Source organism: Phalacrocorax aristotelis, chromosome 15 (genome assembly GCF_949628215.1).
Source record: "Phalacrocorax aristotelis chromosome 15, bGulAri2.1, whole genome shotgun sequence".
Lineage (NCBI taxonomy): Eukaryota > Metazoa > Chordata > Aves > Suliformes > Phalacrocoracidae > Phalacrocorax > Phalacrocorax aristotelis.
Genome location: NC_134290.1, coordinates 755,791 through 777,725, shown reverse-complemented (window position 1 = coordinate 777,725; position 21,935 = coordinate 755,791). Strand labels below are relative to the sequence as shown.

At 44.8% G+C, this 21,935-nt stretch overlaps 1 protein-coding gene and 1 long non-coding RNA gene across 2 annotated transcripts in view; one reads left to right on the top strand and one right to left on the bottom strand.

Moving 5' to 3' along the window:
* Positions 1 to 8,141: 8,141 nt before the first annotated feature.
* Positions 8,142 to 21,935, bottom strand: part of GUCD1 (guanylyl cyclase domain containing 1) — a 48,986-nt gene continuing 35,192 nt past the window's right edge. Inside the window, exon 7 of the transcript XR_012663244.1 lies at positions 8,142 to 8,154. The gene's annotated coding sequence lies outside the window, so the exon portion shown is untranslated. The remainder of the gene's footprint in view (positions 8,155 to 21,935) is intronic.
* On the top strand, positions 11,065 to 14,725 carry LOC142064755 (uncharacterized). Its single transcript, XR_012663195.1, has 3 exons — positions 11,065 to 12,101; positions 12,229 to 12,356; positions 14,657 to 14,725. It is a non-coding gene; the product is annotated as an uncharacterized LOC142064755 (long non-coding RNA).

Genomic DNA, 21,935 nt, shown 5'->3' with positions numbered 1-21,935 from the left:
TGTAATTGAAAAGCTTTCTGATTTTCCCTCCTTTAACAAACACTGGGCATTTTGTTCTGCAGCATCAAAGGCCAGGAGCTCAGAGGAACAATGGGTGTCTGCAGGAGCCCAGGGGAACAATGGCCATACCTGGCCCTGGGAAGAAAGCAAGTACTTGAAAGAACAGAGAGAGCTCCCAGTTTAATAACACCATTGGCCTGATCTGTAAATCTCTGCTCAGAGATAAGCACCTTGGCATAGTCACCCAGAGAAACGAGACTTTGCAGGGCTTTTGCTATAGACTAAGAGCTGTGTGAGGAAAATCTAGCTCAATAGTGTAATGTTTACTGCACTAATAGGGAACTGATGACATTTAGGAATGGTGAAGTAGGATGGGGCGATGGTGTTTTCCCTACTAATGGCTGGATAATGTTTTTGGCTAAAAAGCTTTTCACAGTATTTAAATCAGCAGGATCTTCCTTGCCACTTCTGCCCCCAAACAGGAAGCCTTTGCTGCTAAGAATAGTGTATAAAAGTGCCTGCTGTGCTCTTGGCCATCATGTGTTTCAAGGAGAAGTTCTGGGGAGTTAAAAGCTCTGAGCATCTTTTCTGAGGCCCTGTGGACCTCACAATTTACTTTCACAGGAAAGATTCCCGCTGTCCTGCATTTGACTCTAGTGACCAAGTGAGCAGTGAGATTCCCAGAGTATTCATCCAGGGGAGGGAGAGAAACTTCTGCCATCTCAGAGTGATCCTGGGAGGAATCCACCTCTCTGATACTGCAAGTTAGATGCACCTCAATTTAGCTGATGCAACTTGCTGCAGATTGGAGTCTTGCTGAATAGTGAGTGGAGCTGTATTCCTCCCTGCCTTCCTAATCTCTTCTTCAGTGCTGTTCTGAGAAGAAAGGGAGGCACTTCTGAATATTGGGGATGGTTCCTCAGAAATGACCCAGAGGATGGGACTGCTGGAGGGTTTTTGGCTGTAAGAGATGCTACTCTTACAAGTAGTATCATTTCTCTGCTGTGTGACTGCAGCAGTCTCTGCTGAGCTCCTGCATTGTGATAGGAGAATACTACTCAGATCTCAGACAATCAGAAATTCATTTGAGAATTGGGATTCTTGCAATGCATCAAAACGATCTAAGCCAAGTCTGGGTCTGAGAGGAGCATAGTGATTTTTCAGGAGGTGGAAGGGGAAGAAAAGAGCTTTCAATCTGCAGGTTCAGAATAAACTGTGGAGATGAGGTTATTTGGAGTGCAGACCCATACTGTGTGGTCTCAGCCTGTTGCACTGAACTCCAAACCTGGGACTGTGGTTCTTGGGAGTGTCCAGCAGCAATCCAGTGAGGTGACTGCAACTTCCACGGAGGCCAGGGAAGTCTTTAAACCTGCTAGCCTGGACACTGACAGCACTGTCAGTCGCTCAGGCTTTGTTTGCCAAGGCTTTACCCAGAGCCCTTGGCAGCTCTGATTTTTTGCCTTATCTAAGGCAAGGAGGTTAGATAAGAGTTCATAATGACAGTGAAGAAAATCCATGTGCACAGGAGTATCTTGCTGCCTCAGCTGTTGATGAGGTCATGGGGATGTCTTTTGGGCTGGTATTAGTCCAGGATGCTATTTCTAAATGGGAGTTAAGCATATCTCAGTTGGATACTTCATGTTGCTGAACAACTTGCAGCTGCATGATTTGGGCATGTGGGCTGTGAAAGCTTGTGCCTGTCCTTTGGGGTTCCCAGGGATGTAAGGCTCTTGTGCGGTGTGGTGATGGTCCAAATAAAGAGAGAATTGAGCAGCCTGGATCAGTTCTACAAAGAATGCAAAACAAGCTTGGGCCATCTCAGGGTAAGCTGCACTCATGGTGCCTCTTGAACCCATGTCCTGTTATTGTTGGTGTGGAACGTGAGGGTCCAGGCCAATGAAAATAAGGAAGGCGGCTTGACAGACACAGATTTTATCTTTTGCGATTCGTCATGACCTTTCTAGTGTATAATAAATAAAGTTGACTCAGGAATTGGCAAGTGCCCTATAACATGCAGTCCTGGTGTTGGGACTCGGCAGAATGTTCTGCTTAGCAATGCACTCTGTTAGCTTCATTTGCCAAGTTCCTATTTTGGAGGTGTGCTGAAGGGGTGAACAGTTGCAGATGCTGAAGCCTTCTGCAGGGCAGGTGCACTGGACCTGGCATCTCTGACTATGCTGGATGAAGGTGATTCTGAATCCATGCTGATGCAACCTTTTACCGCTGGGCCATAAAAAGATAATAAATGTCTTGCAAAGTAAGACTGTGGCTTGCGGAGGTGTGCATGCCGGGGCAAGGCAGACTTCCATCTTCTCACGTTACTGTATAACCCATCAAGCATTTAAGTTGGCATCAAAATATTATTTCCTGTATTCATGTCTTGTGAGCAGCCCGGCCACGCACACTGGATCCTGTGGTATTAAACAATTCCATCATCCAGAGGATGTGGCCAGTTTTGCAGGTGACAGGCACGGTGGCTCTGAGGCTTGCCTGCTGGGTGAATCCCTGCCGTTCCATCTCCTCTGTTAACCATCACTGTGAGCAATCACAGTCAGGTTTTCTGAGCTAGCCGTGGTGGCAGCCCTGGGGCTGTGACATACAGGGCCCCTTTGCAGACAACTGGGAATCATGTGCTGCTAAATTGAAGCTGTTCTGTGATGGTAACGCATCAGATTGTAAAGTTACTCTGCAGAGCCAAAAGACATTGGGGCGAAGAGGGCTAATGTTTGCTGTCCCAGTACCAGAGAGGCTACAGGGACAGAACTGCTGTTGATTCACAAAGATTATGGCTGCTCAAAGGCAGAGCCTCAAGAGGAAAGCACCCAGCACTGGTACCAGGGTGCTGGTCTACATGAGCACTCAGCACCTTAAAGGACAACTGGTTGTCTCATTTATGAGGTGCCTGCCATTTGGGAGCAGTCCAGTGTTCTAAGTGTTTCCTGCCTTTCTTTATATTCATGCCAAAAGCACTAACAGAATAGGGTGGAGGCAGAAAATGCCAGACCCTCCTCAAGATCATCCTCTGATTCCAGAAGGATCAAAATGCTAAAGGTTGCATTAGAAAAACAGAAGTAGTCTTTTCTCCCACCATTGGTAACTCAATGCCACAACTAAAGCTGAGAGTCAGCTGCTTGTTCTACAGCTGCATCCTTTCTGAATTAATGAGAAATAGCATTTTGATTTCCTTCCAGAGGAAATATACAGTAATACCCCTAACTTGCACAGAGGCCTTCCAGTCTGCAGAACTGACCCATGTAAAATTCATCTGCAACTAAACTGAATCCAAGATCCCCTATTCCTTATGGACTTAGCCAACACTTGGGAATCAAGGCTTTTAATCAGAAATCATTATAGCTTGCTTTCTCTGAGCACTTGCTTCCCATACAAGCTCCCCCCACCCTAAGTTCTACATCTGCAGATGATCCTCCTTTCCTGCCGTTTGCCAGACCCTGGAAGCACAAGACGTTTATCCGAGATGCAGGGCCTGTCTGTCCCTTTCGGGAGTTCAGCACTACCTGGACTTTGGAAAGAATTGTAGCAACAAAGTTCCTGTAGATTTTCACTGTGTGGCTGGAGGGAGGGATGTGCTCTCTGCACGTTAACAGCAGTTTGTCATTCCCTTGCAGGAGAATCTTTCGATCAGCTATTGATCTGGAAGCACTGTGTGGTCCGTATGATCCTCCCAAGGAGAGTTTGAGGCTTTCTTCCCTTCAGAAGCATAAGGCTGCATCCTGGGGTCAGGATGTCAGTGACACGTGGATGACACCGAACACTGAAGCCTGCATGTCAATCAGCTCTTGGAAGAGGCTGCATTCTGCCTGCTGCACAGACACGTTCGCTCTCTCTGAAGGGAGGTACTTGTGCACGTAGCCATGAGTTTGGTGTTTTCCAGGTGGCTGTGTTCTCTCTACGCTGGATGAATCCCAGTGCTGTAAAACACATGTCCCTGTTCTGCTTCCTAACGAGATGCATCTGCTGATGTCAGCTTCCAGGTAAGACGCACAGGAACCTGCTCTCTCTCAGCATCTGTGGCCTTTGGCCTCTGCTAGTAGTCAGACATCCTAAGGAAACTAAAAGTGACCTAAGGCTATTTTTTTGCTAATCCTTGGCCAGTGTTGCAGATGGAGAAGTAATGGTCGTTTTCCAGCAGGTGAGACCCTCCAGGCCAGCTAGGCAGACAAGAAAAATAAACAGAGGAAATAGCATCCATACAATAAGATGACAGAGGAAGGAGAGGCTGGGAGAGATTTCTGCTGCGTGTGTGTCAGCGGGAAGCACAGAGTTTGGAGCTCTCTCTGACAGGATCAAGCAGATGTAAAGCCTTAACACGAAGGGAGAGGTTACTGCCTGGATAGAGAGGAAAGGAGAAAAATGGAGGTTTCTGCTTTGGCCAGACAGAGTAGCAGTTGCTCTCCAGAATACAGGGTTTGTGGAACCAAGATCTCTGGTCTAGATGTGGGGTGAGATAGTGCTTTGCTCAGGGCAGAGACTCTGATTATCTATGTTCCACCCAGATGCTACTCTTGTCTTTCTGTCTCAAAAGCAGTTCTCTGTGTTGGTGGAAACTCTGCTCTGTCTCACCTGTGAAACCCATTCCCTGAACTCCTCCTCTTGGCCTCTGCTTTGTGTCCTGTCCTCCCAGATCCTGCAGGCTTATCAGAGCCTCCACATTGCTCAGAGTTTATTCCTGATGGTATAGCTGGGTAGTATTGTGGCGAGGCATCTGCTAGGTCCATCCCTGTGCTCAGCAAGATGGAGAAGCCACCTATGCTGCCCAAAATAGCCTCTGCCTGGGCAGTCCAATCTCAATGGTGTTGGTAGTGATGGAGGATTCTCATGTCTCATAAAGAGGTTTTTGTTGGGAGGATCTAAGCTGAGCTCCAGGCCTTGCCAGCTGTGGAGAGGAGCAGATGGATCTGCAGTACAAAAATAGTCTGAAGCAGACTTGTTCTGCCTCTTTTCTTCACCAGCTCAAAGTACAGTCCCAGAGGTGCCTGGTCAGCTGAACCAGAGCAGAGAACTGGGTGCTTTGCAGCTGCCAGTCTGCCTGGAGCCCATTAGCTATTGTCGGAGACAAGAATTTATCTGTCTTCAATCCCATTCGCCTTACAGCTGCCGTGTGGACAATCTTGTTTGCTCACAGCTGTTGGCAGCATGTTACATCCCACTTTGTTGAGGCAGAACAAGCAGGAGAATGGGGCATTTTTGTGAGACACCATGTTCCTAAACTCTGCTATACCTTGCCTCAAGAAGCAGAGGTATTAGTCTGTGGCTGTGTCCTCCAGATGAGATCTCTGTACAGCACCTAAGGAAATGTGCTGAAGACATGCACCAGTGGGTCATGGGCACAGTTTCAACTAGTTGATTTTGTGGTATTCAAGACCTCTGTGTCTTGCAAATGGAAATCTCACCTTTTCCCAACCCCAGCTACAGGGGGAACATTTTGGAGTGCTTTAAAGTTTTTGTTGCTCCAAGTGACTTGGCTGCTTTTTCCAATGCCATAAGTTCACACCAAAGCCCTGAGCTTAAAATACCTTCCAAAGACTTGTGCTTGGTCTCTCATGTAGATAAAAATGTGATACCCCCATGGATGTCTCCTGGTCCAGTCGTTCATCCCAGCACTCTCCTGGAAATTTTTCAACTCTAAAATATGATGATTTTGGTGCACAAAACCAATCAGTACTCTGAACAGAGCAGGTGGGAGGTGGTCCCTCTGCACTGCCAGGCGGCCCATCAGTCCTCAGCTGTGTTTGTATAAAGCCTCCTCCTCGTTTGGCATCCCCACTCCATCCCCTCCTGCTAACCGAATAAGGATCACATAGATGTTTCCTGAATGGGTTTTTGCAAGGCACTAATTTGATACACTCAGGGCATCTTCCTGTAATGAATATTCCTGACGTAACTGGAAGTGAATTTGCATGGGGGAGTGGGGGGTGGGGTGGGTGTGGAACAGGGCAGGTCTGCTGGCAGAGATAATGGGAGGAATAGAAGGAAACCCTTTTGTTCCCACAAATCCAGAGTTTTTTGTGTCTGCTACATTCCCTGTTTCCCCAGCTTCTACTTGTGCTGTGTTTTGAAAATGGCTGCACTCTTCCTCTCCTCCTCACTTTTTTTTGGGTATTTTTTTCCATTTAATCTCATGCATCTGTTCTGCTGCTTTTTCATTTTTGCTTTTTGTTTCTATGCTGTTTTCTTCCCTTCTGCCCTATGATCTCCTGCTTCCTGAAAAGCTGCAGGCTGTGCTGTGTGAGGGAGAGGCACCGAGGCTGGCCGTATCTCTCTGTACCAGCATTCCAGGATATACTAGCTGATTCCCTGCTATTTCTTTGAGGGAGCCATATAGGTGTAAGAAGGAAAGCGGGAGCAAAGAATAGCACCATTGGGAGAAACCAGGTCAGAGACTGAGAAGCTGTGTGGTGGTGTGCAGGGAGACAGGGCCGTTTTGATGAGAAATTTCCAAGAGGCTGCAGATGACAGCCATGGAGATGACTGCTCTTTTGGTTGATTCCACATTCCTCTTTGTGCTTTGCACTTCTGGAGTGTGCTGAGGTAGTCTTGCTTTTTGACTCAGACACTGCCTTTTTCTTTGTACCAAAGGTGTCTTTGACACAGAAAGGCTTTACAGTTTGTAGGCACTGATTCCATGAACCTGAGATATTGCTGTTATTGCACGGACACAGTAGAGGGGCCTAGGGCGAGAGGTGGGGAAAGAGCCAGGGCTTCCTGCTCGTAAGGCTCATGTGGAATCACAGCAGTGGTACACACAGCCCTGGGCCTGGACTCTCCCAGCACTCTGCCTACATCTGCTGCCTTGGCAGATCTGCTTTCTAATCCATGCCTACTCAATCTGCATTTTTATAGTCATCCTTGGGGGAGTAAAAGCGTTGTAACCTTTGCCTTCCTGCCCTCTTCTTTCTTACCTTTCACTGAAGAATCACATCTTAAAAGGTCTGCTCAGCCACCAGCTTTAAAGCACTTATTGGCCCTTCCGGCAGGTTCCCCATGTTGTGGCAGTCCCAGCACCTGCATGGTGCCATTTTCCTGTGTGTCCCCCGACTCCCATCGGCTGCCCTCTCCATGCTCCCTTCCAGCTGCTCACTGGTACAGCTGTGTCCATCCCATCTGCACATGCCAGTCTCAGTAGATCCTTGTTCCCAAAAGTGACCCTGACTGAGTGCTCAGAAGACAGTTTCATCCTAGATTGCCAGGTGCTGCCACAACTTAAATCTTCAGTACATGCACTTTTCCTTTACATATGCAGTTTGGTTTAGCCAAGGCAAGGGAGGAGACAGCACTGCTGTTCCAAGTGGAGGGAAGGCCTCCAGCCTGGCTCCTTCTATGACAGTTTGTCTTTGGGAATATTCTCCTTGATCACAGACCTCTATGTTCTCATTTGGCGCTGAGTCAGGAAATAGTGGCAGCACCGAGCCTTTCCACTTATTTACAGCATTTCCTTCTGCTTGCCGGGGAAGCAGAAAAGGGCTTTCTAAAGGGCTTAGGTTTTTTTCTGAGCAGGTTGGCTTTGCAGAGTAGAGGCCATTGCTGTTCCTTTAGCTTCGGAAGCACGTGGTGGGGAAAAGGTAACTTTTGGAGTCTGGGGACTTGGGTTTTTCCTCACAGATCTAGAAACCCTGGGTTGTTACAACTGCAGACAACAAACTACCAGTCACATGCCAGTAAGCAGACTAGGAAGCATCTGCCTTGTATTTCAATAGCATAAACTTGACATTTCAGCCTGGACTGTCCCTTTCTTCAGCTCCTTGATGTTTGGTATTTACAGAAATATTTCAGCCACTAACTTGATGGGATTCAGCTCACAAAACGGTCATCTTTTCTCTAGTGACTGTCATGAGAGGTCTTTGTGATTCACAGGGGAACTCAGTGTTGCACCCACATTCAACAGTTGGAGGCTGTCACGGTGCAGAGGTGGAAGGGAGCCTTCATGGGTCCAGCAGCCCAGCAAGGAAAGGTGGGACGAAGACTGGTGGCTCCAGCAGCCCTGTCCAGACCTCGCTTCCATCTCCACATCCCTAGCAAAACTCTAGATACAAACCAGAATCTGAACTAAATGAGTGTTTTGATCACTGTGTTTTGTGCCTGAAGCGCTTGGTGCAGGCTGTTAATGGCCAGGCTGTACAGCAGGGGAAAAAAACCCTCCAAAACACAGCTGTTCTTAAGCCTCAGATCTGGGCATCTAACTTGGCATAATAATTCAGCAGCGTTTGTGCTGCAAGTGCAGTGTGTGTATAGTTGTACCTCTCTTTTTTCTGATGACCACCGAGGGTCATTTTTACTTTTATTTTTGGTCGTTAAACTCTGACAGGATGTTTGAGCTGGAGGACGGGGAGCAGGGAGAGCTCCCTCTGCTGTCTGTGGCCTTTCAGGTTACTGTCTAATTCAGTCCCCAGATTAAATGGGAATCTGTTCAGCCTATGGATGACTCTGTGAAGGACCCGTATCTTGTGATTGTCCTGCAAAGGACAATTATTCTGTTGATACGCAAGGTGCAGTGCATCTCACAGCACCCTGTGAGTAACTCTGCTGGCTCTGTGTCACTGTGGTCACAGTCTGTGTGTGAATGTGACTTCAAGTTTGGACCCAGTGTAATATACTGTTGAGAAGGGGTGGGCGTTGCAGTTTTGGTATTCAGCAGAGGCTGGACTAGTCTGGGGGGGTCACTCATGCAGGAGGTCTACTCTGATTAGATAATACTTGTGCTGTGTCATCCTGTGGGCGGCCAGAGGAAATAAAATCCGCTCAATTTTGGGTAGAAAGCTCAGGTCTGTAAACAAGCTTGTTCTGTTGACCTTGCCAGTCATTTACTTCAGGCAGGTTTCCCCACTCTTAAACGAGACAGTGATGGAGACTCAGTTGTCTTCACCAGGATGCTCGTCCCTGAAGTGACACTATTTGACTCAGCATCAAGACTAAGGCCCTTAGGGAGGTGCTAAGAAGTTAGGTGGGAATCGGGCAACCACAAAGGATTTGTAAAAGCAATTAAGCAACTTAAGAGCAAAAGTACCTCTAAATTATTCTGAAAGTTAAGCTTATTACAGTTATTAACCCAGGTCCTTATTTGTTCTGGTGTAGCTTGAAAACATTCTGACTAGTTAAACTGGACAGTGCCTTGACAGAGTGCTTGCAGCAAGCTGGGTGGCAGCTCTTCTCTTTGCCTTGGTGTCGTGGTTTAGCGGCAGCTCAGCCCCACACAGCCGCTCGCTCACTCCCCCACCGGTAGATGGGGGAGAGAATCAGAAGGGTAACGCTTGTGGGTTGGGATAAGAACAGTTTAATAATTAAAATTAAAAGAAACAACAACAGAAATGCAATGTAAAGGAGAACAACGAGAGGCGCAAAGCCCCGGGGGAGGGGGGAAGGGAGGGGAGAGGGGGAACGAACCGCCGAAACGAACCGCACGCGCCGCAGCCGCTCGCCGCCCGCCGACCCAACGCCGTGTTGCTCCCGAGCTGCAACCTGCCCCCCCTCAATATACTGGTCATGGTGTCAGATGGTATGGAATGAACCTGCCGTCGGCCAGTCGGGGTCAGCCGCCCCCACCATGGCCCTGCCCCTCCCAGCCCCCCCCCCGCCACGCGGCAGAGCGCGGGAAGCTGGAAAGGTAGCCGACCCCCACAGTGAGGAGAATTAACCCCTTCTCAGCCAAAACCAGCACACTTGGACAGCTCAGATGGCCTCTCACCCCATGTTTATGAGGCCTCATTTTTCTTTTCAAGGGTCTTCCCCTTTGTTTGCTTGCTTTCTGGTTTTTTTTTCTTCCCCCAGCTTTCACTCCAGGCAGACCACATTTTGGAACTGTGCTCAGGAAGACATTCCTGTATTTCTCAGCTGTAACATAATCGATCCTTTGTTATGGTATTTCAGTTAGGTGCCCCTGAAGGTGAGCAATTCTGGTCAGGAGCAACACGACTTTCTTGCTCTGACTGTTCACTGGCCTGGCAACTCATGAAAGTGCTATTTTTCTTCACCTCAGTTAAACTGCTAACATGTCCCAGCATGCACAGGACACAGAGGCTCAATAAAACCGAAGGGCTCATTGTTAGACAAGGTAAGTCACCCTGAGAGGCCGGGCATTAGATGGTTTTCAATGCTTCCCTCTGTTGTTTGTCAAGGATCAGACAGTGAGGTGATGTGGCAGAACAGTCCACAGCATGAATGGAAAACACTGTGTACCCATTCTCTGTAAAGGCCCAAGAATAGCCACCTCGGTGCTTCCTGTGTCTGGCTGATGCTGAACCATCAAAGAGACATTTTCTGTGGGTTAAATTGAGCACTCCGCTTCTTAAATATTTCTTTTGCTGTTAAGTTTGGCTCTTGCTTTGCTAGCAGCTGTACGCATTGCACAAGCTAAAAAAGAATACAGTGTAAAGGAATTAGACATAGAAATAAGACAAAGGAGTAACAGAAACAACAAGCACCAGTCTCTGTGTCTGAGTTCATCCAACCCATATGGAAGCTGTGAATTTTAAGCAGACAGCTGAGACACAAAATGGTAGTCATTTTAGAAGTTTTGTTTGAGTGTATGAAAGTAACTGAAAACATACTTATAGGTCAGACATACATGGGTGAGGGAAGCTGAATCACTGGCAAATCAGAGGCAGGACAAAAGAATGGGATGCGGAGGTCTAAACTGGGAAGGGCTATTGCCTGGGACATGAATATTTTGTCTAATGTATAAGGAGATGGAAAGCTGAAGAAAGGCTCCAGACATACTAATTATTTGCAAATTGCACTACCTCGTAATTCCCTCTGCCCTATTTTAGCCATTGTTTGGTGCAGACAGCAACAGACATGTGCATGCTACGTCCATCCATCTTCATGACAGCTGGGTTAAATTGCACACTCATTATGAACACCGTTTGCAGGCAACTGTTATTGCTGCTCCCAGCCTCTGTCCAGTAATCTGTGGCTCCAGGGTCTGGGCGCTAACATCTTGAAACTGTGCTCAATCGGAGGGTATTTTTATGCTGTAGTTTCTCTCACCTTTTTATTCCATTCTTCTGCTAAATCACTGTGTTGTAAGGCAGCATCCTTCTAGGACTGGTAATTCAAGATCTTGTGATTGAACATGGCTAGAGAATGGTTCTTTGTACCTGTAAGAAGTGAGCAATCCTTCCACTAAGATTTTGCTTCTAGCCTTGGGGAGAACTTCCACAATGAAAACTACAGCTTTGTGTACACAAAGTTTCCCAGGTAGTTTGGCAGTGGGTTCTAAAGAAGGCTTGCTTACGATGGAAAATTACACTATGTTAGAAGGAAGCTTTGATGACCTGTAATAGCTAACATGAAATTAAGCACATAACATGAACAGAGAAGCGTGAACCAGCAGACGTGATAGTGTATCATAGTTTTGTACACTGAATGCAAGGTCCAAATGAATTTCTTAAGTGTTGCAAGTCCTCAGGACCACAGACTAACCAGATGTTGTTCTGCAGCACTGAGTAGCCCTTTAGTACAATTGCTTCTTCGCTCCCAAAGCCTGAACATCTGGATTTATGGTGACAAAAGCAATCCAGCAAGGAAGGGTATGAAAAATGGTATCCCTATGTATTAGAAAAGAGGTGTGGTCTGAGTCACAGCACGTGTAAGGGACACTCTGGCATCCCCAACTGTCTCATCCCTCAATAACAGTACCACTACTACTCTCGTCTGTTGGGAACCTCTGCTCAGTGACTGCTTCTCAGCATAAACACCTTTAAAAGCCCCTCTGCCATCATCTGTAAGCAGCGATCCACCAGTCACTCTCAATGGGAACTACTGATATTAACCCCTAGCATTCTGCCCTAGTATCAGCTTATTCATTAACTTTTTATGTTTTAGGTACATGTCTGTTAATTTTCACATACCACTGCCCACCCCTCTGGGCAGAACGTACAACCCTTGTGTTACAGGACCATAAAAAAAACTATAGCTGGAGGAGATGCAGCAGCAATAGAGATGACCACTGTCTTCCTGAGACAATTATGAGTTTTGGTGCCTCTTGAAGGAGCCATATGGACCCTACTCACACAGCTTCACCTCTGCTTGAAGTGCCTGATAATGTTCTGCTAAGTCAGGGTGAGGAGGGGAAGGTGGATGGATGGGTAAGTATATATGTGCTCTTCACTGATTTTTCTGATAAACACGGGAGGAGAAGGCTGTGCTAGAGGGACTTCCCAGAGCACAGCCTGGCTTGATGGATCCTTTTAAAAATGATTTTATTTTATTCAGTTCTGAGAACTGGGCTGACGCTGGTGCGTGTCGTTCTGCCAGACCAGGAGGAACTGAACTGAGCGTCAACATGTTTGTGACTGACATGCTTGTGACTGCTTCCCATTGTGGAACAAAATGTGTAAAAGGTGAGTAAGCAGGTAGTAAAACATGGCTGTGAAGCCTTTGCAGGCTGCTGTTTGCTCTGGAGACCAAATCAAGTAGAGCGTATGTTGGGGGAAGATGGGCTGTAGCATTGCCTTTTGCCAAGTAGTGCCTTTTTTTCTGCTACCACTGATAAAGTTTAAAAAAAAGGCTCCAAGTGCTGCGAACAGCCCATCTGATCAGTTAGAGATTTGGTTTGGTAAAGGGGCTCTGGGCTAGCAGTTTATGGGCCAACATGCTATCTCAGCTCTTTATCCCTGCATGCCCTAGTTATCCATCACACCCCCCTGCCACACACACTCATTCCCTGCTCTCCTCTTTCTTACATCTATCCATGGGCCTTGTCTTGCAGATGATCTGTCCAGGGAGTGTGTGTTACATTTCCCTCCAGTTCAAACAGCCCCTTCATCTGGGGATGTTTGTTCCCTCACCAGTTATGAGATCCTATGAAAATGTAGGGCATGAGGTAAGTGGAAATCTCCGGGCATGCAAATGGAGGGGGCTATGTGTTGTTTCCAAAAACATTTATTTCTGGGGTGTAAAAAGAAGGGTCCTTTGCTCAGGGTCTTTCTCACCCAGAGGTGTTTCTTGGAGAGAAGTAAGAGCTAGTGCTCACATTGTTGCCAGGGAGTTTGTTAAGTATTCCGCCCAGGAGGTCCTATGTCTCTTTGATGTAGGCTCATTTGTTTGTGTGTTGGTTGCCTCTATCCCCATCAGTGGTGCTTTCTCTCTTTCCCTCTCTTTGCTCTCCCAGGTTGCCTTCTACCCCTACCAACTTTAAATGGCATCTTTTGAATAATGTTTGCTGACACATGTGGCCTTAGTAGTAGTTGCTGCAGGGTTTGGGAAGGCTCCTCAAGCAAGGAATGTTCAGTCCTTGGGGTCGTGGAACCCAGCCAGGAATTTCTGCTCTCCCATTCCCAGGGGCATGAGGAGCCTGCAGAGGAAAACCAAAGGTGACCATTTCCTTAGTTTAAATGTCGTTGACCTGAATTGGAGATGTTTTCCAAGACTTTTTAAGATCAAGAGAGCAGTTTTGGAAATATGACTGATATCTTGATGGAGAAGTGACCATTTCAAATTATAGAGTCCTATAATACAATATAGGAAATTGCTATTTGAAAAAAAGAAAGCATGAGGCACTGTTGCCATTTGAAAAAAGAAAGCATCAGGCACTGTCTCTTTCAAGCCTTCAGAGCTTCTTTTTCTTCAGCCACGTGATATATGTGTGTGGCTTGTTCAGTGAGAGACATGGATACTAAATGGCCAGGTATCAGTTCTTGCATGTATGAACACAAAACACCAGGAGAGGCTAAAAAGTTAGCTATATGCCATATGATCACCGAGGACAGTGTGTTACTCGGAAGGAGAAAGGAGGTGACAATGGGACTAAAGCTGCCTCTCTTCTATAAGACTGATATTTTAACAGCTCTCATGGGAGGAAGGATATGTTCAACCTAATAGGATAATGGAATAATATGTTGAACATATCAGCTTTGACACAGACCAGCTGGTGGCTGTAGACGCAAATAACCTAAGGAAAACAAATTTGAAATGTTTCAGGAAATGGCTATATGCGTGAGGTGCGGGGGGGGGGCTGGGCAGGAGGGTGCCTTGTGTGTAAAAGAAAAAAGATAAAAGCCTCTCTCTTTGGCTGTGGGAGGAGTGCCTCACTTATTCCTGGAAAGGACTATGTTCCATCCTTAATGATAGCTGGGGCTATAAATTTATTACTGCCTTCTCCTCTGGACCCATAGAACTTGTCACTGTGAGGTTGGACCAAAGGTCCAGTGTGGAGGCTAGTTGGTAAACAGAAAAATCCCCCAAACCAAACAAAAAACCCTCCTACAGTTACCGTTAGGAATTTCCTCAGAAGTTATTACTATAGATACTATTGCTCAGCAGGAAAACTATCTCCACCAGTGGGTCCTCCGCTATCTCTTCACTTCCTTCCCTCTGCTGCCTTTGTGTTTCTAATCCATCTTGCCTTTTCATGTCTGTCCAGCTAGTTTAAATTCCAGTCTCCACAGACTGCTGTCCAGCAATGAAACAGTTAACATGGACTTTTTATTTCTGTCCTTTTTTCATTCATAGTGCCAATCTGTGAGTTTTGGAGCCCAGTGAGATACCTGGGTGGAAGGTAATTACTCTTCTCAGAGCTTTGATTTCAGGCTCTCTGCAGACTTCAGCAGACACTAGTTCAGCCACTCCATTCTATTCACGTGTGAATTATTTTCTTTGAAACTGTGAAAGATAGAAATGCACTTTTCTTTCTACATTAAAGCTCAGATCCTGAACTGGAGCATGCCAGGTGCACCACAGCCAGTTGGTGGATGAATGCATAGCCATACAGGTAAGATGTTTTCTTCAGTGCCTCTCTCAGGTCAAGAGTTATATATTGTGTCTTCAGGCAACATGCCAGTCTGTTCTGTGCTTACAACCCAACTGGCCAGATTTCAGTATGTTGTATGACAACCGTAATAGATGACTCCCGGTTCACTCTGCTGTGGCTAGGAACAAGACATGAAAGACAGTATCGGTGATGTAAACTGCTAATGAGCCTTTGAAAGATGCCAAAGATACCCTAAGATCTTGAAGAGACCAGTCAATCCTCCCCTCCTCCTCTTGGTCACTGCGGATCCACTCTTGCTCTGGCGCACCCTCTCTCTCTCTCTCTTAAAAGTCCGTAGCTCATGCCATTACAAGTCAGAAAGCATTCGTATGTGCTCAAGCAGAAGGATAGCAGAAAGAGTTAGACTCTTCATAAACACAGCTTTCTTCTTCCTCATTTGCCAGCACCATATCAGCAGCAAGTGTCACTTTCTTTTGCAAGAATGGCTTTAGTAAAAGGTACACTCATGAGATGTACTCCACTGACGAGTTATTTCTGGCACAGACAGAGTGGAAGGAAGTCAGCATTACACACACTCTTTGGCCTGGGAAGGTCTGAGAACTCTTTAAATACTTGGCTCAGAAATGACTCTTTTCCTTTTATCGAGGAGATTTTTGCTTTCTTGTTAATTAAACGTCTGTTTTTTCCTCCTCATGCCCTTTTGCAAGCATATAGCGGTTTCATGAAGACACTAGTTCAATAACCATCATTTATAGTATCAAGCTTAGGTTACTTGCTGTTTGCTTGCCAAGTGCAGCTGCAACTGTCTGCCCAATTTCACATGTTACTGTGAGCCAGAGATAGTGGCCCTTGCTACACAAATGTGCCTCTGAGGCCTCACATGGCTGTCCTTAAAGGTGTCATAAGCTGTCCTTAATAGATGTCATGCACAACAAATTGTCTTCCCACTTCTCTGAAGAAAGGGTTTGTTTACAGTGGACAACTGATCTGGATTGCAGTGGAGACTGCAGTTCAAGTGAAATATTACTTCTGGTTAGCACTTTATATGGATATGCTTACTTTGGAATAAGGGTATGTTAATCAGAAGTAAATTCTAAAGCTGACCAAATTATTTTGAAGCAGAAGTTTCCAGGCTGGGTGTCAGTGTAAGTCCCTGTATGTAAAGCCCCTGAATGCCTGAAATCATGACCGACTGGGTTCCTGAGTGTCTGGGGGTATGCATCAACTCATTGGATAAATTCAACTGAAGGGCTGAAGCCCCCTTTCCCACTTCTTTAGCACAAAACTGTGCTCCCACATCATGTCGCAGCAGAGTGATCCCACAGGTGCTCCCTTTTTCTTTCCCTTCCCTGCTACCCAAATCCCACTGCAGCCCTAGTTCCTTCTGGTCTGTGGGAGCTGCCAGTTGAATCGCTATGGTGATAGACTAATAGGGAAGCTTTTTAATGTGTTCTGTCTTTGGGCTAGTCCATGCAGTCTGCACTGGAGGTCCTTTCTTGACAGTGCCAGAGATATAACAGGTTTTCCATAGTAACCCCAGTGGTAGGAAGGCTCTCATCTTTTGTGAGGGACAGTCCTTATTATATTTTATTGGTTCACAGCTTGAATGCCTTCCCAGAAATGCAAGATGTTTACTGTTAGTGGATACTGTTATTCCTTTTGTGCTGCCAAGTGTGAAACTAAAGAGTAACGTAGCCCTTTATTGACTGCTGTATGCAGGCTTTGACCTGCCTGAAGGATAGTCAGTGCCTATCCTAAAAGGTACCCATTAGGCGTTCAGTTCAGTGAGCAGGCTGAAGAGACAAACCTCTTCAACCTCCTTGTTGAGGTGCTTTGAAAAACATCGAACCCAAACCCATACGGCTGAGAGCCAGAGTGGTATATTGCATCATTTTATAGTACTTTGTTAGTGGCCAAGCTGTTAGCCAAAACTGTCTCACCTATAAAATAATGAGCTTTGGGCCATCAAATAAGCTTGCCTGAAACAATTTACAGTTTTTTGCACAAAATAATTTTTTAGTTTTTGGGGTTTTTTTAAAAATTTTTTTCTTAAAGGCAATGTAAGGCTCCTGTATCCTGCATTTGCTTTTAAATTGGATAGCTCAGAGGTAGCTTTTTGGGATTACACTCAAATCCTTTATAGAGGGCTAAATGACTGACAAGTGTCCTTTTCAGCACTTCATATAAGTTCCCATTACCTTCTATATAATATCCCTATCAATCAACCCTATCAAATGCTTTTTCAAAGTTTATAGAATTCACAGAGTTTCCATTCCAAGGGGAAGTCCTTGAGGATTTTCAAGTTAGCCACGTGACAAATTCAAGACCATCTTTCTCAAAACCTGATTATTCAATCCTAACTTAGATATCCACTAATTTCATTCTCTAACAATATTCTTGCCAGGAATCTGGCAGTCTAGAAACATACTGTTTCAGACTCTGCCTCATCTCTCCAGCTCTTACACTTTGAAATACCTAGTTTCTGCAAGGACTGAAACAAAATATCTTTCTCTTACTATGAGGGGAGAGACATCTTCCTCTTCCCAGAGTATACCTAAAATTCATTCATTTGGGTACAGGCAACTACCCGCTTTGATGAAGGATTAGAACACTGTATTTATAGTAGGTGATTAAAGACCGGGCTTCCTGAACCCATGGAAAACAAATGCGCCAGATTTTATTCTTTTGTTCTTTTAATAAACTGTCCGTGAGATTCTTCCCCTCCCCTCCTTTCCTGCTGGTTTACTTGCATTCTTATATGTTCAATGTTTTTCTCTTCTGTCTTTGTTCCAGTTTATCAGCAATTTACACACAGTTGTTTCCCAGACCCCATGATTTCAGTAGCAAAAATAACACTGACCTTTTGAGCCCATGAGCAATCTCGTTGGTGGTAATTTAGCAGAAAGTTACAGTAATGAACAAGAATGCTGCTCTTAAATGTTAAATCATTAAATGTGTATTATGAGTGTTTATTACTTCTTTAATGCACTTCCTGTGCACCAGGGAGATAGCAATATTCCAGGGAAGAAAGTTTTTAATTGACAAAACTGGTGGATCTGTAATCTCTTCTGATTTAAAGATATCTTTTCAGGTGTGATTTAGCCAAAGCAAGCAAGGAGGATGCTCCTAGCTAGAAAGACAATAGCACTAACCACAGAAGGACTCTTCTGTTAACTCTTCGAAAACTGTGAGCTGGGCTTTTCCTGTGTGAAGGAGGGAGATAGGGAGGGGAAAGTGACTGAAAACTTACATTTCACTCTCCAGACCTGGGGCTGGTTCGGGACTGCTTTGGTCCTGGGCATGCCTGAGAGCAGACAAAACCTACTGTCAACTAGAAACTTCCTCAGTTTTCTGCCCCTTCCCCTCACCCAGCCTACAGAATGGCAGGAAGCCAAGGGCAGATGACACACAGGCAATTATATGAGGTTTGTAATTTGGCTATCCTGCTCTATAGGTGACAGTACCTGGGCTTTTGCAGAGTCCAGGGGAAAGGCAGGGAATCTAGATGCAGACTAGAATTTTCCAGCCATATCAAAATCCTCAACTTTACTTTGGTTCAAGTTTATGTATAGACCTATTTCTAAAACGGATAAGAATACTTTTAAAGATTTAAGTAGAATTAGGAGAAGAGTTCTCTGTCTGTAACCAGTATAAAGGCAAAAAAAACCCCAACCAAAAACCCTAACCCCCGAAGTGTACCAAGAGTGATTTAAAACAGAGAATGTTGGTTTTCCTTCATCACAGCATCCCTTAAAGCTTGTTCGACTCAATGTATAAACCAAAGCAGGACAAAAAGGAAGTTTACTGTCTTCCTTCTTTTAGCTGTGTATTAAGTAGCATGAAGATAGTGCTTTTTCTTCCCCCTCTATTTTAGACCTGTCTCCTCTCTTACAATTTTTATTATACTAATTACCCTTCACTGCCCATCTCTTACACTTGACATGTTTTGAATTAGGTATGTTACAAGATAATTGTTTTATATCTCCATATAAGGCAAGGGAATCTGAGGTGAAGTAATGTAAAGATCTATTTCAGTGATCTATTTTGCAGTACAATGCAGTACTTTATTTTGTGGCCACTGGAAAAGGCCAGTGTAGAAGGACATTTTAAAGGGTGTTGCAGCATCTAGAAAGCAAGCTTAGTCAGAGCATCAGTATCATATGGCCTTGCAGGACATGTCTGGGTCCATGTCCACCTAAATCCCTTGGTGGTTGTTAATAACAAGTAGCATTACCCTGTGGGTGATCTGAGACAGTGACGGCATTAGGGACACAAGTTATTCAAGTTACTCACTTATTTAGCTGCTCTGGGGAATTCTGCGTATCCACTTCAAGGAATGACAGCAGAAGAAAATGTCTGGAGGCATGATTTGCATGACAGTAGCAGGATTTGTAATAAGCTGGGTGTTTCAGAGGCAATATATGTACATTACTAGCTTAGGAAGGAAAGACAGAAATGTTGCCTACAGTCCTGCCTACCAGCTCTGATACGTGATACTGTTCAGCCTTTGCTCCTATCTTGGGTTACAGTGGAAAGATTTTGTTTGTTTGTTTAAATATTTTCTTGAGTCTTTCCCAATTTTAGCCTGAACTCCAGATATTTGGCTCTTCAGTGCAATCTCCAGGGTGCTTCTGACTAATGTCAGGGTGCTGTTGCAAGGTTTTACAGGAACTCTTGGGAACAGTCTTGCAGCCATGTGTGGACCAGTATTATCAACACCCAGTTTTAGCTCTGAGGTGGTATCTGTGCAACACGGCATTTCAACACAAAAGCACACAAGAGCTGCTTTCTGTGCAGATTATGCTGTGTGGTCCTGACTTCTGTATCAGACTTTCTGGACCACCCTGACGGAGAGCAATAGAGGTGAAAATTGTGCACACTTCAGGGCTTCTTTGTAGGAATTCTTCCTCCTTTTAAAGAACTTTTGTTCAATAAAATATGTATTTTCCTCTAAACCAGTTATTATAGCCTGGGTTCATACAAAAAGGTTCAGCTATTTCCCAAAATAATTACTTGGCCCAGGTAACGCAGAACTGGGAAGAAGGTTAAATACAGAGGCTTGAAGAAGTGAAAACCAGAGCTGGGATCTGGATTCAAGCATCATACTTAACAGTTAATTGCAATGACTGAGGTGGAACATTCAGACTTAAATCCAAGCTCTCTAATATGCTTTGTCTGGGATATGGAAGGCATCTTCCTTTATTAGGTTACTTTCCTGCTCAACATTAACATTTTGTGCTTTGAAGGTTTATTGTGTTGGCTAGAGTTACACCTTTATATACGCAGAGTCCCTATGGAATAGCCTGATCTCCTTTCATCGTTATTAGTAATTCTAGGTTTGTAATTTCCTCTTCACACAGTCTGGACCTCACTGCATTGATGCAGGATGGTTGATATGGTGCACAGGAAATGTTACTGGTTTTTTCAGGTCTCGACTGTTCGTGAGTATTCTTTTCAGGGGCTTTAGCTTTACTGCCATGAAGTCCATTTCCTACATGCAGTACAATTTACTAAATTACAAACAAACAAGGCACCGATAGAGAAGTCAGTGAAAGTTCACACTAAGAATAGAAGCTTGAAGAGAAAAGTTCAGTTATGTGACCTTCTTCAGGAGCTGGATACAAAATAGTTCTGCTGTTTTTCCCTTTAGTTTGCAGTCCAGGCAGAAAAGAACTTGAACAGTTCCCAGAGAAACCCGGGCCCTTCTGTTTGTTTCTATGAATCCTCCAGAAGTGGTTTATCTGTTAGTTGACATCCTGAGTACACTGATATGGAAATTAACTTACTTGGTCTCCTAATTTCCCTCCCATATTGTCAGCTGATTTTTGCATTGATCTCCCATCCTGCAGTGTTTAAAGATCTGCCAGCCATGAAAGGAACAAAAAGTTACAGATATGTACGTTTAAAATTGGCCATTAAAGCAAATTAGGATCATGAGATGAAAAAATACCATGTAAATATCAGTCACCGCTTATTACTGCCCTTTAGAAATATGTTTGGGAAAGAAAAACATTCCTAAGAACAGGTTTTTAGGCCGTTGGTCATGAATAGGGAGATGCTACACTCATGAGTACAAGGCAAAAATGTACTAGCTATCCAGACCTTAGAAAAGTTCCTTCATTTCAAATGGTGGCTTTTTTCCTCCTCCTTCATATTCACCATTTTTGTTTTATAGCATACTATCATCCCTACTTTTAGCTTATCTGAAAATTCCCCCCCAAATTAAAGGATTTTCCCAACTGCTTTCTAAAGGAGTGAGTCTGCTCTTTAGGAGTTACTCCAAAGAGTTCCTGCTCCTAACGAAGCAGCAGAGCAGCGCGTCTGCCTGGTGCACTTGGCACACAGAGCATTGCTGCAACTTCTTGGGTTAAAAAAGGTGGACTACAGCAAAAGAATCGTGTATCTCAAAATGCCTTGATGAAACCAGACTATACCCGGACACTTCCTGTTTGAAGTTAAATATTACACACTCTCTCCCTGACATTCTTTTTTTTTATTTAGCCTAAAAGGCTTAATATTTAACTCAAAATACCTAACAGCTACAGAAGCTAAGCACTGAATGTTGTTATATCCTCCAGAATATACATAGAACAGTGCCTAAACTTGGTGTGACATGTTTAGACATCTGTAGCCTTCTCTGGACTTGGGAACTGGTTTCGTCATTCAAATGAAGTGCTTATGTTCTGAATTTGTTCCATTTTGAAGCAAAAGGTTCAGCCAATTCAGTGGGAATAACTGGTTTAAACAGGGTGTCCACTTGGCACCTGCAGAAAGAAATATCCTTTCTGGAGATACACTTTTCTTTATCCAAGATCAAGGTCTTAATTTGTTTGATACTGACTGATGTTTCTTTGGTTGTGGGATGAATTCCCAGTTATGTTGGGCCTCAAATCCATGCTGAAGACAAAATTATTTTTTATTACTGGCTCCCGTTCAAACTCTTATTGCAACTAAAATGCACATCCCTGAAAACCATTGCCATTTTATGGCCTCTTTCTTATTTCTAAGCCTTTTTGTTGAATGGTATCGTTATTAAAAGCTCCTAAAGATGTCCCACTTTTAGGTGACATATTTCTGAGGCTGAGGAGTTGGTCCAGAGGCTGCAAGTAGCCGGGAATGGCCTCATCCATGCCACTTTAACCCTTTGGGGCATCTCAGGGTTAGCCACCAGACCACATGGCGCACATCCCAGCCAGCCCTGCGACAACTA